Source organism: Scyliorhinus canicula, unplaced genomic scaffold, assembly GCF_902713615.1.
Source record: "Scyliorhinus canicula unplaced genomic scaffold, sScyCan1.1, whole genome shotgun sequence".
Taxonomy (NCBI): Eukaryota; Metazoa; Chordata; class Chondrichthyes; order Carcharhiniformes; family Scyliorhinidae; genus Scyliorhinus; species Scyliorhinus canicula.
Genome location: NW_024055654.1, coordinates 2,371,020 through 2,385,240, shown reverse-complemented (window position 1 = coordinate 2,385,240; position 14,221 = coordinate 2,371,020). Strand labels below are relative to the sequence as shown.

The 14,221-nt window shown below is 46.0% G+C and overlaps 1 long non-coding RNA gene across 2 annotated transcripts; it reads right to left on the bottom strand.

Moving 5' to 3' along the window:
• Positions 1-7,095: 7,095 nt before the first annotated feature.
• LOC119960550 lies at positions 7,096-11,622 on the bottom strand. Of its 2 annotated transcripts, none has more exons than XR_005459443.1 (3): positions 11,571-11,622; positions 8,869-8,980; positions 7,096-7,155 (listed from the first exon to the last, which is right to left on the bottom strand). It is a non-coding gene; the product is annotated as an uncharacterized LOC119960550 (long non-coding RNA). The 2 variants fall into 2 exon arrangements; XR_005459442.1 differs by lacking the exon at positions 11,571-11,622 and adding an exon at positions 11,299-11,337.
• Positions 11,623-14,221: the final 2,599 nt, after the last annotated feature.

Sequence of the window (14,221 nt, the reverse complement as noted above, 5' to 3'; positions counted from 1 at the left end):
GTACTGCGGTACAGTGAAAAGTATTGTTCTGTGTACAGTCAGAAGTTCTGATGTGGAGATGCCGGCGTTGGACTGGGGTGAGCACAGTAAGAAGTCTTACAACACTAGGTTAAAGTCCAACAGGTTTGTTTCAAATAACTAGCTTTCAGAGGAAGGAGCAGTGCTCTGAAAACTAGTCATTTGAAACAAACCTGTTGGGAATTTAACCTGTTGTTGTAAGACTTCTGACTGCAGTCATAAGTTCATAAGATACAGGAGCAGAATTAGGCCATTTGGCCCAACGTGTTTACTCCGCCTTTCTATCATAGCTGATATGTTCCTCATCTGCTACCCACAATGCTAAAGACCAAGAGCTGGATTGCAAAATCAGCCAGAGCATCTCCCGAGAACACATGACCGAGGAGCAGGAGTAGGCAATTTAGCCTCCCAAGCCTAAACACTTTCAATGTGATCATGGCTGATCCCATCCTGAGCTCAACTCTATATAAGCCTTCAACCCATTACCAATTAAAAATCTGTCTAACTCCTCTTTGAATTTATTCACTGTCCCTTCATCCACCGCACTCTGGGGTAGCGAATTCCACAGATTCACAACCCTTTGGAAGAAGTAGTTTCTCTTCAAATCTGTTTTAAATTTGCTACCTCTTATTCTAAGATTATGACCTCTCGTTTAAAATGCCCCACAAGAGGAAGCATCAGCTCCACGTCTACTTTATGATCTTCATTATTGTCACAAGTAGGCTTACACTCTAATGAAGTTACTGTGGAAATCCCCAAGTCGCCACATTCCAACACCTTTTCAGGTACACAGAGGGATAATTCAGGATGCCCAAATTAACCAACAGCATGGCTTTCGGGACTTGTGGGAGGAAACCGAAACGCCCAGAGAAAAGCCACGCCGACACAGGGAGAATGTGCGGACTCCGCACAGACAGTAACCTAAGCCGGGAATAGAACCTGGGACCCTGGCGCTGTGAAGCAACAATGCCAACCACTGTGCTATCTTGCCACCCACTATCTATACCTTTTAACATCTTCTTTACCTCAATTAGATCTCCCCTCATTCTTCTAAACTCCAGAGAGTATAGGCCTAAACTGTTCAATCTCTCCTCATACGACAAACCCCTCATCTCTGGAATCAATCTCGTGAACCTCCTCTGAACTGCCTCCAATGCCACTACAACTTTCCTCAAAAAGGGGTCAAAACTGTGCACAATAATCCAGGTGCGGTCTTCCCAATGCCGTGTATAGTTGCAACAACTCTTTATTACTCAATTCCTTTTGCTAACATTCCATTTTCTTTCCTAACCTATCTATATCCATTTGTCAGGTTCTTATTTTCTCATTGCAGCTTCCTGTCCCACCTATTTTTGTGTAATCTGCGAATTTGGTTATAGAACCTTCTATACCTGTATCAAAGTCATTAATATAGATTGTAAATAGCTGGGGCCCAAGGACCGAACTCTGTGGCAGCCCACTAGTTACATCTTGCCATCCAGAAAAATATCCATTATCCTGACTCTCTGTCCCCTGTCTGTCAGCCAGTCTTCTATCTAAACTAATAAATTACCCCTAATCCCATGTGATTTCACCTTGTCAATTAACCTTCTGTGCGGCAACTTATCAAACGTCTTCCGGAGGTCCAGATATACTACATCTCCAGGATCCCCATTATCCACTTTGCTTGTTACATCTTCAAAGAACTCACAATTCTTTAGTCCAGAAATTTACTTCTTAGTTAGTATATGGAATGGTGGAATGTGAATTCAATTTTTTTAAATCTGGATTTAAAAGTCTAATGATGGCCACGAAACCATTGTTGTTTGTCATAAAAACCCATCTGGCTCCCTCATGTCCTTTAGGCAAGGAAATCTCCTGCCCTTACCTGGTGTGGCCCACATGTGACACCAGACCCACAGCAAAGTGGTTGACTCTGAAAATGCCCTCTGAAACGACAGAGCAAACCACTCAGTTCAAGGGCAATTAATGATGGGAAGTAAATACCCAGCCAGCGACACCACATCCCAGGAGATAATTATATTAAACTTGAGGAAGGATGTGAAGGCAATGGAGTACAGAGTCCAAAGAAGCTTCACAAGAATGATTCGAGGGATAAATAACTGGAGCTATGAGGAGAGGTTGGGTCTGTTTTCCTTGGAGAAAAGAAGGCTGTTTGGAGACTTGTAGAGGTAATCAAGATCCTGAGGGGTTTGGACAGGGTAAATAATGAAAAGCTATTTCCCCTCAGGAGTACATCAAGAACGAGAGAGCACAGATTCAAAATAATTAGCAAAAGGAGCAGAGGTGATGCGAGGCCAAATGTTTCCACCCAGAGGGTGGATGGAGTCTGGAAAGAACATATTCAGATGGAGATGGAGCTTCAATCAATGTATTTAAAAGGGAATTGGATTATTATCTGCAAAGAAAGAATGTGCAAGGTTACAGGGATAAGGCAGGGGAGTGGGATTAGGTAGAATGTTCTTTCGGTGAGCAGTGCAGGCTCGATGGGCTGAATGGCCTCCTCCTGAACTGTAATGATTATGTGGTTCTGTCAGCACAGGCCCTCCATCATCAGCATTGGAACTGAAACTCCGATCATTACATCAACACAGAACCACACTGGAATTTCAGAAAACTGGGAAATCGTCCGAGGGCAACTGACACCAATATCAGGTGAAACTCACCAACCGCCCAATGTCTCCAACAGATTGATAGGATTGATGAAAGCTCAGTGTTTAATCTGGGAGAAGGTGAACCAGAGAACAGAAATAATTCAGAGTAAGAAAAGATCAAAATAATGTCCCAGTCAACAGATCAATCAGTCTCCTCTTATCATTGAGGAAACCAAATATTCAAAACAGTGTCTAAATCAAAGCTGATTTAATCAATATTTATACAGAACATCAATAAACACCCCAGTTTTCAGGCTGATTAATATCAGCAGCAACAAACTCCAGCTGTCAGAGTGAAGATGGTTCGGTCCAGATGTGATTAACAGCAGAATCCAAATCCAATCCCTGCAGTCACTTGTGAACTCGCTGGTGCCTCAGCATGTGGGATTACTGAGTGAATCCCTTCCCACACACCGAGCAGATGAACGGCCTCTCCCCAGTGTGACTCCGCTGGTGCTTAAGTAGGTTGGACTTCCAAGTAAAGCCACAGTTCGAATGGCTAGCATCTTGGCTGAAATGCTACTTAGAGCTCGGGCAGTGTCATTGGGTTATTTTCTCTCAGGCTGCAGCCAATTTAATGTATTCTCTGGTCAGTACGATGATATTCATTTCTCAGCCCCTGTGATCTCACGTTTAGACCTCTTGATGATAGCGGGAGGTTGATATTTCTCAAACTGTGGGATGAGAGGTCCATGTTTTGAGTCTGCGTTTATAGCATCGGCTAGGGAAAGGGAAAGGGAATGACGGATGAAGGGTATAATGAATCCTAAATAGCACGCTCCTCTCCCGCTCACTGGGAGCCAAGGTTATGCAGTATTACTGAAGATGTAATAGGTGCTATTATAGGTAGAATATTGGGACCAACGTTCTGTAAAATTTGTCCCATCGGTGTGATTAGGTAGCCCGTTAAAGTCGATGGGATTCTCTTCATATCCATAGACCACTACCTTTCTTGAGTCATGAGTGCACATTTTACTGGTACTCACATCCAAATAATATTCACATTTACTGTATCCCACATTCCATGCTCTATGATTATAGCTGATTAAACATATGGTCCCAGTCTGATTATGACCAGTTGGGAAGGTTACTTGGGGTGGTTTCTGTTTCCGATCATAGACATGTTGATACCATCCCTTGAAAGTGTTTAATGGGCAGCCTGCAGATCGCCATCTCTTAACCTCATGGTTTATCATTTCTTTGGTTCTGGTGTCTCCACATTGGGGAAGGGTATAGTCGGGATTTTGGAAAATGTAGCATTCTGCCATTTGGGATAAAGTAAAAGGAACAGGCTGTAGTGGGATACCTGCTTGGGAATTGGTAGGGATAGAAGAACACACCCAGCACTTAGAGACGTTAAAGTCTCTGACATAGGTATAGGACATAAGAACATAAGAACTAGGAGCAGGAGTAGGCCATCTGGCCCCTCGAGCCTGCTCTGCCATTCAATGAGATCATGGCTGATCTTTTGTGGACTCAGTTCCACTTTCCGGGCCGAACACCATAACCCTTAATCCCTTTATTCTTCAAAAAACTATCTATCTTTACCTTAAAAACATTCTAGATATTGGTGAAATAAATCAGCTGTTTTAAACAAGTTGTAGATTTTTGTCTTTCCCGCCTGAGGCAAGGATCACCTGGCTGGAGCTCAGAAAGGACAATCTCACCTCATAGAATCAGAGAATTTACAGTTCAGGGGGAGGCCATTCGGCCCATCGAGTCTGCACCAGCCCTTGGCAAGCATACCCTAACTTAAGCCCACACCTCCACCCTATCCCCGTAACCCAGTGGCCCAAACCTTTTGGACACAAAGGGCAATTTAACATAGTCAATCCACCTAACCTGCACATCTTTGAACTGTGGGAGGAACGCGGAGCACCTGGAGGAAACCCACGCAGACATGGGGAGAACTTTCCTACTCCGCAGAGACAGTGACCCAAGCCGGGAATCAAACCCGGGTCTGTGAAGCAACAGTGCTATCCACTGTGCTACCGTGCTGCCATTGCATCCAAGCTCCCGGATTGTCTGTCTTCTCTCCGGGTAAGATTCTGTTTGTCTCTTGTATTTCACTGTGACAGGGCAGAGACTTGATTGAAGGGATTCAAACATGGAAGATCTGGGAAAGATGGGCATGGATTTGGGAGGTGGCTACATGTTCAAAGAGTTTGGAGAGGAGAGGGAGGTTGAAGATGGGGCAGTAATTTGTAAGGATGGCAGGGTCAAGGGTTTGTTTTATTGAGGAGGGGGTGATGATGGGAGATCTGAAGGACGGAGGGACAGTACCTAAAGAGAGAGAAATGTTGACAATATCCATGGACACAGGGTAGTTGGCTGATCAGTAGCTGAGTGGGAATAGGGTCGATGGAGCAGGAGCTGGGTCTTATGGACAAGATGAGCTCCGAGAGGGCAGGAGGGGAGATGGGAGAGAAACTAGAGAAAGATGTGAATTCAGGGCTCGGGAAAGGATGAAATTTAGAGACAGTTTGGTCTGGTGGGCTCGTGGAAGGGAGGGAAGCAGCAGAGGCAGCTGATCGGATTGACTCAATCTCAGTCACAAAAAAGCTCCACAAGCTCCTCACACTTCTTGTTGGAGGCGAGGATCGAAGAGACAGGGGAGAGCAAGAGTACTTCAAAAGGAACTAATTTGTATCAGAGTAATTAAAAAGTTTCAACACACTGCGTATTTAAGACAAATCTAATTTATTTGACTATGAGCCAGAATATTGGCCCCTGTAAATGGCCTGGATTTGTTATCAACATAAAGAGACCCAAACGAACATGGTTCTGTCCTATATGTGCGGAACAGCAAAATCCAATCACTGTGGTTACTTGTGGCCTCGTTGGTGTCTCAGCAGGTTGGATGAAGAGGTGAATCCCTTCCCACACTTGGAGCAGGTGAATGGCATCTCCCCAGTGTGAATGCGCTGGTGTGTCTGCAGGGCAGATAACTGAGTGAATCCCTTCCCACACTTGGCGCAGCCGAATGGCCTCTCCCCGGTGTGAATTCGTTGGTGTTTCAGCAGGTTGGATGACTGTGTGAATCCCTTCCCACACTCGGGGCAGGTGAATGGCCTCTCTCCGGTGTGACGTCGCTGGTGCTTCTGCAGGTCAGATAACTGAGTGAATCCCTTCCCACACTTGGCGCAGGTGAATGGTCTCTCCCCAGTGTGAATTCGCTGATGTGTCTGAAGGTTGGATAACTGAGTGAATTCCTTCCCACACTCGACGCAGGCAAATGGTCTCTCCCCAGTGTGAATTCGCTGGTGTTTCAGCAGGTTGGATGACTGTGTGAATCCCTTCCCACACGGTGCGCAGGTGAATGACCTCTCCCTCGTGCGATTTCTCTGATGTTCAGTGAGGTGAGATGATTGTCTGAACCCAGTCCCACAGTGAGAGCACCTGAACAGTTTCCCGTCAGTGTGAACACGTTGATGGCTCATCAGTTTCCCAGAACTTTTATAGCACTTCCCGCAGTCTGGACATTTAAAAGGTCTCTCATCAGTGTGAACCCGCTGGTGACTCAGCAGGTTGGATGACCGAGTGAATCCCTTCCCACATTTGGAGCAGATGAATGGTCTCTCCCCAGTGTGAATTCGCTGGTGCAATTTCAGGTTTAATAACCGAGTGAATCCCTTCCCACACTGGGAGCAGGCGAATGGCCTCTCCCCAGTGTGACTTCGCTGATGTACATTGAGGTCAGATGATCGTCTGAACCCAGTCCCGCAGTGAGAGCACCTGAACGGTCTGTCGTCAGTGTGAACACGTTGATGGCGCATCAGTTCCCCAGAACTTTTATAGCACTTTCTGCAATCTGAACATTGAAACGGTCTCTCATCCGTGTGAACCCGCTGGTGTGTCTGCAGGGTGGATAAAGTGGTGAATCCCTTACCACACTCTTCGCAGGTGAATGGTCTCTCCCCAGTGTGAATTCGCTGGTGACTCAGCAGGTTGGCTGAATAAGTAAATCCCTTCCCACACTCTGAGCAGGTGAATGGTCTCTCCCCAGTGTGAACCCGCTGGTGTGTGGACAGTGTGGATGATCGAGTGAATCCCTTCCCACACTTGGAGCAGCTGAATGGTCTCTCCCCACTGTGAACTCGTTGATGATTCCGCAGGTTGGATAACTGAGTGAATCCCTTCCCACACTTGGAGCAGGTGAATGGTCTCTCCCCAGTGTGAATGCGTCGATGAGTTTCCAGCTGGGATGGGGAAGTGAATCCTTTCCCACAGTCCGCACATTTCCACGGTTTCTCCTCGGTGTGACTGCATTTGTGGCTTGTGAGGCCTGATGATAGAGCGAATCCTCGTCCACACACACAACACGTGGATGGTTTCCCCGCATTGTGAACGATGCTTTTTCCTTCCATGTTCAAAGAACGATGATATTCAGGATATGATAAATTGAGGGCTCTGTCAGATCCTGATGTGATGCTTGGTTTGATTCTGCAGACTTTGAAGCCTCCCGTTCGAACACCCTGTGAAACTGATTTAAAAACAGAAAATAGGGAGTGAGTGAGAACCCACAAAAACACAAAGGCAGGTTGTGAAATTGAGCTGAATGAATCTGGTCATTTGTGGGGCCGGCACTGGGAAAAAGTGACCATGAAAACTGCTGGATTGTCACAAAAACCAAACTGGCCTCTTTGGGAGGAGAAAGAGGTGAAGAGGGATTTTGTATATCTACAAGTCATACGAAAGAGAATAGATGGCAAAGCAAATTCGATCTTGAGCTTCATAAACAGTAATATTGATACCAAAACTCTGCTTCTGGTGGCACAGTGATTAGCACTGCTACCTCACAGCACCAGGGACCCGAGTTCAATTCCGGCCTTGGTGACTGTGTGGAGTCTGCACTTTCTCCAAGTGTCTGTGTGGGTTTCCACCCGGTGCTCAGATTTCCTCCAACAGCCCAAAGAAGGGTAAGTAAGGTGGATTGGCCTTGATAAATTACCACTTAGTGTCCAGGGATGGGCAGGTTAGGTGGGGCTATGGGGTTACAGGGATAGGGTAGGGGTTTGGGCCCAGACAGGGTGCCCTTTCAGAGAATCAGTGCAGACTCAATGGGCTGAATGGCCCCCTTCTGCACTGTAGGAATTCTATGGTTCTAATTCTATTCTATGAATCTTTATAAAGCTCTGGCCACCACTCTTCAGGAAGAATGTGAAGGTTCCTGGAGAAGGTGCAGAGGAGATTTACCAGAATGGTTCCAGCAAAGGAGGTTGAGGGGAGATTTGATTCAGGGACACAAGATTAAGCCAGATTTCCATTGGGTGGACAAAGAAACTCTGTTTCCATTCACTGATCGTACAAGCAGACGGGACACAGATTTAAAGTTTTGGGTAAAACCTGGATTGAACGATATAAGGTCCTGAGGGGTTTTGACAGGGTGGATATGGAGAGGATGTTTCCTCTTGTGGGAGAATCTGGAACAAGGGCATCACTGTTGCAAAATAAGGGTCACCCATTTAAGATGGAGATGAGGATTTTTTATTCTCTTGAGGGTTGTAAGACTTTGGAACTCATGTCCTTAAAAGGCAGTGGAAGCAGACTCCTTGAATATTTTTAACGCAGAGCTGGATAGATTCTGGATGAGCAAGGGGGTGAAAGGTTATCAGGGGTAGGCAGGAATGTGGAGTTGAGGTTAGAATGAGATCAGCCGCAATCTTATTGAATGCTGAGCAGGCTCGAGGGACTGAGTGGCCTGCCCCTAGTTTGTATGTAAAAGGTACAGAAGATATGAGGTGATATGAAATATATGTTTTTACACAGCGAGCGGCAATGACCTGAAACTTGCTGCCTATCAGGGAGTTTGAAAATAGACACAATGAATCATTTGATTTCAAAAGGAAATTGGATAGACATCTGAGGGAAATAAACCTGCGAGGATACAGGGAGCAGGTGAATGGGACCGACTGGATTGCTCCAGAGAGCTAGCATGGATTCAATGGACCGAATGCCCTTCTTTGTGCCATCATGTCTCTGACTCGTTTGTATAATCTAATTTTGTAATTTAATCCTCAGGTCAATCTGTGCTACACTCCCTCCGAGGCCATTCTATCCTTCCTCAGGTTTGTTGCCCAGAACTGAACACAGTTCTCCAGGTTTGGTCTAACCAGGGTTTGTGAATCTCGGGGCTTTTCCAGTCACACTGAGACCTGAAATCTTCCCTCACAGACAGAACAGACAAACCTTTTACCTTCCACACCCAGATGCTGCTGAAATTCAGGTTCTGACGAATCGAGACTGTCAGATTGCGATGTGACATTTGGTTAGCGTTTCCCGTCTGTTAAACCTCCTCTTCCAGTATCCTGTAAATTTACAGAAACCTCACTGTCAGTTTAGGATAAAAATTCACAACATTTTCTCCTCATCAACTTTGATTAAATGTATTCCTGGAGGTTTGATCACATAACCTGCCCCCATCCTCCAGCCATTAATCGGTCAACACATCCATCCTTGTGACACACTGCCTTCCTCGGCCAATTGGGAAGCAAAAGGACTCATTACCTTACAGGACAGTTACTGTCCTAACGATTTTCCAGACACCCAGGTATGAATCTCACCAACACAGGGAGCGGAGTTGGTGTGAACTCGGGCAGGAGGAGCTTCGGAACGGTAAATATAAATAATGTACCTCGGGAATTCAGGGCCTAGGCAGCAGGGAGAGGAGTTGGCGCAAATCCAGGGAGAAGGAGCTTCGGAACAGTAAGTATAAATAACTTACCTCAGAGTAAAGCTGATTGGCTGGTTGGGAATCTGTTCTAAATTTGAGAAACTGGAGTAATTAACTAAGTAGGGAGTAACTCGGAGATCAGTAACCAGAAAATTGCTGTTAGTATCTATAATCAACGATTTGGATGAGAATGTACAAGGCATAGAACATTACAGCGCAGTACAGGCCCTTCGGCCCTCGATGTCCTTGATCAGTAAGTCCTCTGTCCTTCATCAGTAAGTTTGCAGATAACACTAAAATAGGTGGTATTGTAGACAGTGAGGAAGGTTATCAAAAATTGCAGCAGGATCTTGATCAGCTGGGTAAGTGGGCCGAGAAATGGCAAATGGTGATCAATACAGATCAGTGTGAGGTGTTGCATTTCAGAAAGTCAAATCAAGGTCCGACTTTCACAGTGAATGGTAGGGCCTTAGGGTGTATCATGGAACAGAGGGATCTTGGAGTTCATGTGCACGGTTCTTTAAAGGTGGGGTCACAGATAGATAGGGCAGCACGGTAGTATAGTGGTTAGCACAGTTGCTTCACAGCTTCAGGGTCCCAGGTTCGATGCCCCGCTGGGTCACTGTCTGTTCGGAGTCTGCATGTGTTCTCTGGTTTCTTTCCACAGTCTAAAGATGTGCGGGATAGGTGGACTCTCCATGCTAAATTGCCCTTAGTGTCCAAAGAAAAGGTTAAGTGGGGGTTACTGGGTTACAGGGATAGGGTAGATAAGTGAGCTTGAGTAGGGTGCTCTTTCTAAGGGTTATCCAGCTCTGGAAGACTCGATGGGCTGAATAGTTTCCTTCTGCACTGCAAATTCTCTGAAGAAGGTTTTTGGCATGCTGGCCTTCATCAGTCAGGGCATTGAGTATACAAGTTGGGAAGTTATGTTGCAGTTGTACAGAACGTTGGTGAGGTCGCACCTGGAGTATCGTGTTCAGTTTTGGCTGCGTTGCTATCGGAAATATGTTATTAAACTGGAGAGAGCGCAGAAGAGATTTACAAGGACGTTGCCAGGACTCAAGAGACCGAGTGAAAGGGAGAGATTCAACAGACCAGGGCCTTTGTCTTTGGAGCGTAGGGGACTGAGGGGTGATCTTATAGAGGTGTATAAGATCATGAGAGGCATGGACAGGGTGAATGCACTCAGTCTTTTTCTCGGGGTTAGGGAGTCGGGAACTAAAGGGCATAGGTTTAGGTTAAGACGGAAAAGAATTAATGGGAATCTGAGGAGCAATGGTTTTACACAGAGGATAGTACGGAATGAGCTGCCGGAGGAAGTAGTTGCGGCAGGGACATTGACAACACTGAAAAGGCATTTGGACAGATACATGGATAGGAAAGGTTCAGAGGGATACGGGCCAAATACAGGCCAATGGGATTGGCTTAGATGAGCTTTTTGGTTGGCATGGACCAGTTTGGGCTGAAGGGCCCATCTCCATACCATAGATTCTATGAACCCCAAGTCTCTTTGGACACCCCCTGTACTGAACCTCTTTCCATTTAGAAAGTACTCAGTTCGATCCTTTTTCGGTTCAAAACAGATAACCTCTCACTTGGTAATAATGGCACAATCTTGCCCATTCACCTTGTCTGTCAGTCAATATCTTCTTGCAATTTAATGCAATCATCTACGCCGTCTATGATGCCACCGAACTTTGTATCATCAGCAACTCAGAGAGGCTGGTTTAGCACACTGGGCTAAATCGCTGGCTTTTAAAGCAGACCGAGGCAGGCCAGCAGCACGGTTCAATTCCCGTAACAGCCTCCCTAAACAGGTGCCGGAATGTGGGGCTTTTCACAGTAACTTCATTTACTTGTGACAATAAGCGATTTTCATTTCATTCACAGTGCAGAAGAGGCCCTTCGGTCCATCAAATTTGCACCAACACATGATAAACCTGACCCACCTACCTAATCCCATTTGCCAGCACTTGACTCATAGCCTTCAATGTTATGACGTGCCAGTCTTCATCCAGGTACTTTTTTAGAGGATGTGAGGCAACCCGTTTCTATCACCCTCCGAAGGCAGTACATTCCAGACCGTCACCACCCTCTGGATAGAAATATTTTTCCTCACTACCTGTGTCAATAAATCTAATCCCCACTCTCTGCTGGTTAGCCAATCCTCTATCCAAGCTAATATATCATCTCTCAACCCCGTGGGATTTTATGTTGATTATTACCTTTTGTGTGACACCTTATCAAATGTATTCTGGGAGTCCAAATACATCTACAGGACCCCATTATCCACTTGGCTTGTTACATCTTCCAAGAACTGGAAGAAATGAATCAAACACAATCTACCCTTCGCAAAACCACGCTGACTCTGATGGATTGCAGTTTGACTTTCCAAATGTCCAGATACTGCTTCCTCAAAAATGGATTCCAACAGTTTCCCAACAACAGACTTTAAACTAACTAGTTTCCTACTTTCTGCCTTTTTGACCTAATCCAGTGACATTGAAGATTTTCTCAGTGACCCTCAGTCACCATCATTGGGATTAACTTTAAATTCCAGATGTTATTAAATTAATGGATTGGAGCTCATGTCCCCAGAACATTTTCCTGTCTCTCTGGGTGACTAATGCAGTGACATTGTCACTGGGTCAGTGTCTAACCCCCTGGTCTCTATGAGGTTGTTTGTGGAGAGAAGCCGGAAGTGACGGACAGTGAGAGTGGAGAATGTTCATTGTTCGGCTCTGGGGCCGCACTGGGGATTTGTAAACCCCGCCCCCCAACACCGACCCCTCACCTGACGCCTCACAATACCCGAGCAATGATTGACGGCATCGCGCGACCAATAGTGGAGTCGGCGGGTTCGGGCGGACATGTTCGGAGTGACTGGTCCTCCAACCAATCGGAGTGAATCAGTGGCGGGACTGGGCAGAGTGAAGCATGCGCAGTGTGATTAATGGCGACGCGTAAAAGGTTCTTTCTCGGATCTGTAATCAGTGACGGTGGGAATGGCGGGTCGGAGGGAGAGCTGGATCATGCGGGTTGATAGGCACGCTTCGTAAACATGTTATGTAAACCGAACACCTGACAAAATAAACCACCGGTACCTGGGGATCTGAGAGGACTTTGCAGTTTTGTTCCAGAAGAGACTATGCGGCCGCCATCTTTATTTGGTGCTCGCAACGCTACGCATGCGCCCTCGGCATCATTATTTAGATCAGTCGCGGTAGTGCGCACGCGCACCCACCATCTTTATTGGGCACAGTAAGAAGTCTTACAACACCAGGTTAAAGTCCAACAGGTTTGTTTCAAACACGAGCTTTCGGAGCACGGCTCCTTCTTCAGGTGAATGGATTCACCTGAAGAAGGAGCCGTGCTCCGAAAGCTCGTGTTTGAAACAAACCTGTTGGACTTTAACCTGGTGTTGTAAGACTTCTTACTGTGCTCACCCCAGTCCAACGCCGGCATCTCCACATCATCTTTATTGGGGCACGAGCAGCAGAGCGCAGGCTCAGTCGCCATCATTGTTGGGGGCAACATTTTTTAAATGTGTCTTCCTGACTGTTTCACGCTGAGTTACAAATTCTTATTTATGGGGCAGAATATATGTCGAGGGCAGTGACCATAATTCGAATTTATATTATGACTTGAACAAAATACAACTTTTAAGACTTTTAGAGAAACGTCAGAAAATAACAATTGACACTGAGCCACATGAATGAAAATGAAATGAAAATCGCTTATTGTCAGGAGTGGGCTTCAATGAAGTTACTGTGAAAAGCCCCTAGTCGCCACATTCCGCCGCCTGCCCGGGGAGGCTGGTACGGGAATCGAACCGTGCTGCTGGCCTGCTTGGTCTGCTTTAAAAGCCAGCGATTAGCCCTGTAAGCTAAACCTTTTCAGCCTCTCATGAGGAGATATTAGGTTTTAAGGAGAATCCTAACGGAGGAAATTGAGTCAGAGAGTTTTAAGGAGGAAATTCCAGAAATTGAGGCCTTGGCAACTCAGTAATGGTGAAGAGATTAAAATCAGGAATTCTCAAGTGGCTGGAATTAAATGAGTGCAGAGATCTCAAAGGGGTGTGTGTGGAGGAGATTACAGTGATCTGGATGATCACTACCATGGAGGAAAAGAAGAATGAGAAATTAAAACTTTTCTGTGCCTTTTAAAAGGAAGCATTTGCAGATCAGTGGGACAGGGGCTGGTGTGAGTAAGCATATGGGTAGCAGAGTTTGGGATGGGATGGAGGGGGTTGTTTAATGTTGGAGTCCGGTTGCGAGTGCATTGGAATAATTTGGTTGAGATGTAACAGAAGAATGGATGATGGTTTCTGCAGCAGATGAACAGAGACTAAGGCGGAGTTGAGCTATGTTCCTGAGGTGGAAATCGGCAATCTTGGTGATGATGTGGCTATGTGGTTAAGAGCTCATCTAGGGGTGAAACATTTGACAGGAATGGAATTGGTAACAAGGGAGTGGAGTTTGTAGAGGGGATGAAAGGGAATGGGTTCAGTCTTCTCAATATTTAAATGGAGGAAAGTTCTGCTCATCCAGCACTGGATGTCGGACAGGATCCGACTGTGTGTGGCTTGGCAAGGAACTTGCAGGTGGTGATGGGGCTGGTTTAGCTCACTCAGCTAAATTGCTGGCTTTTAAAGCAATCCAAGCAGGCCAGCAGCACGGTTCGATTCCCTTCGATTCCCAGCCTCCCCGGACAGGCGCCGGAATGTGGTGACTAGGGGCTTTTCACAGTAACTTCATTAAAGCCTACTCGTGACAATAAGCAATTTTCATTTCATTTCATGTTCACATACATCTGCTGTCCTGCTCCATCCAGGTGTTTTGTAGATTCTGTCAAATTGTGATTGAGTTGTTGGTTC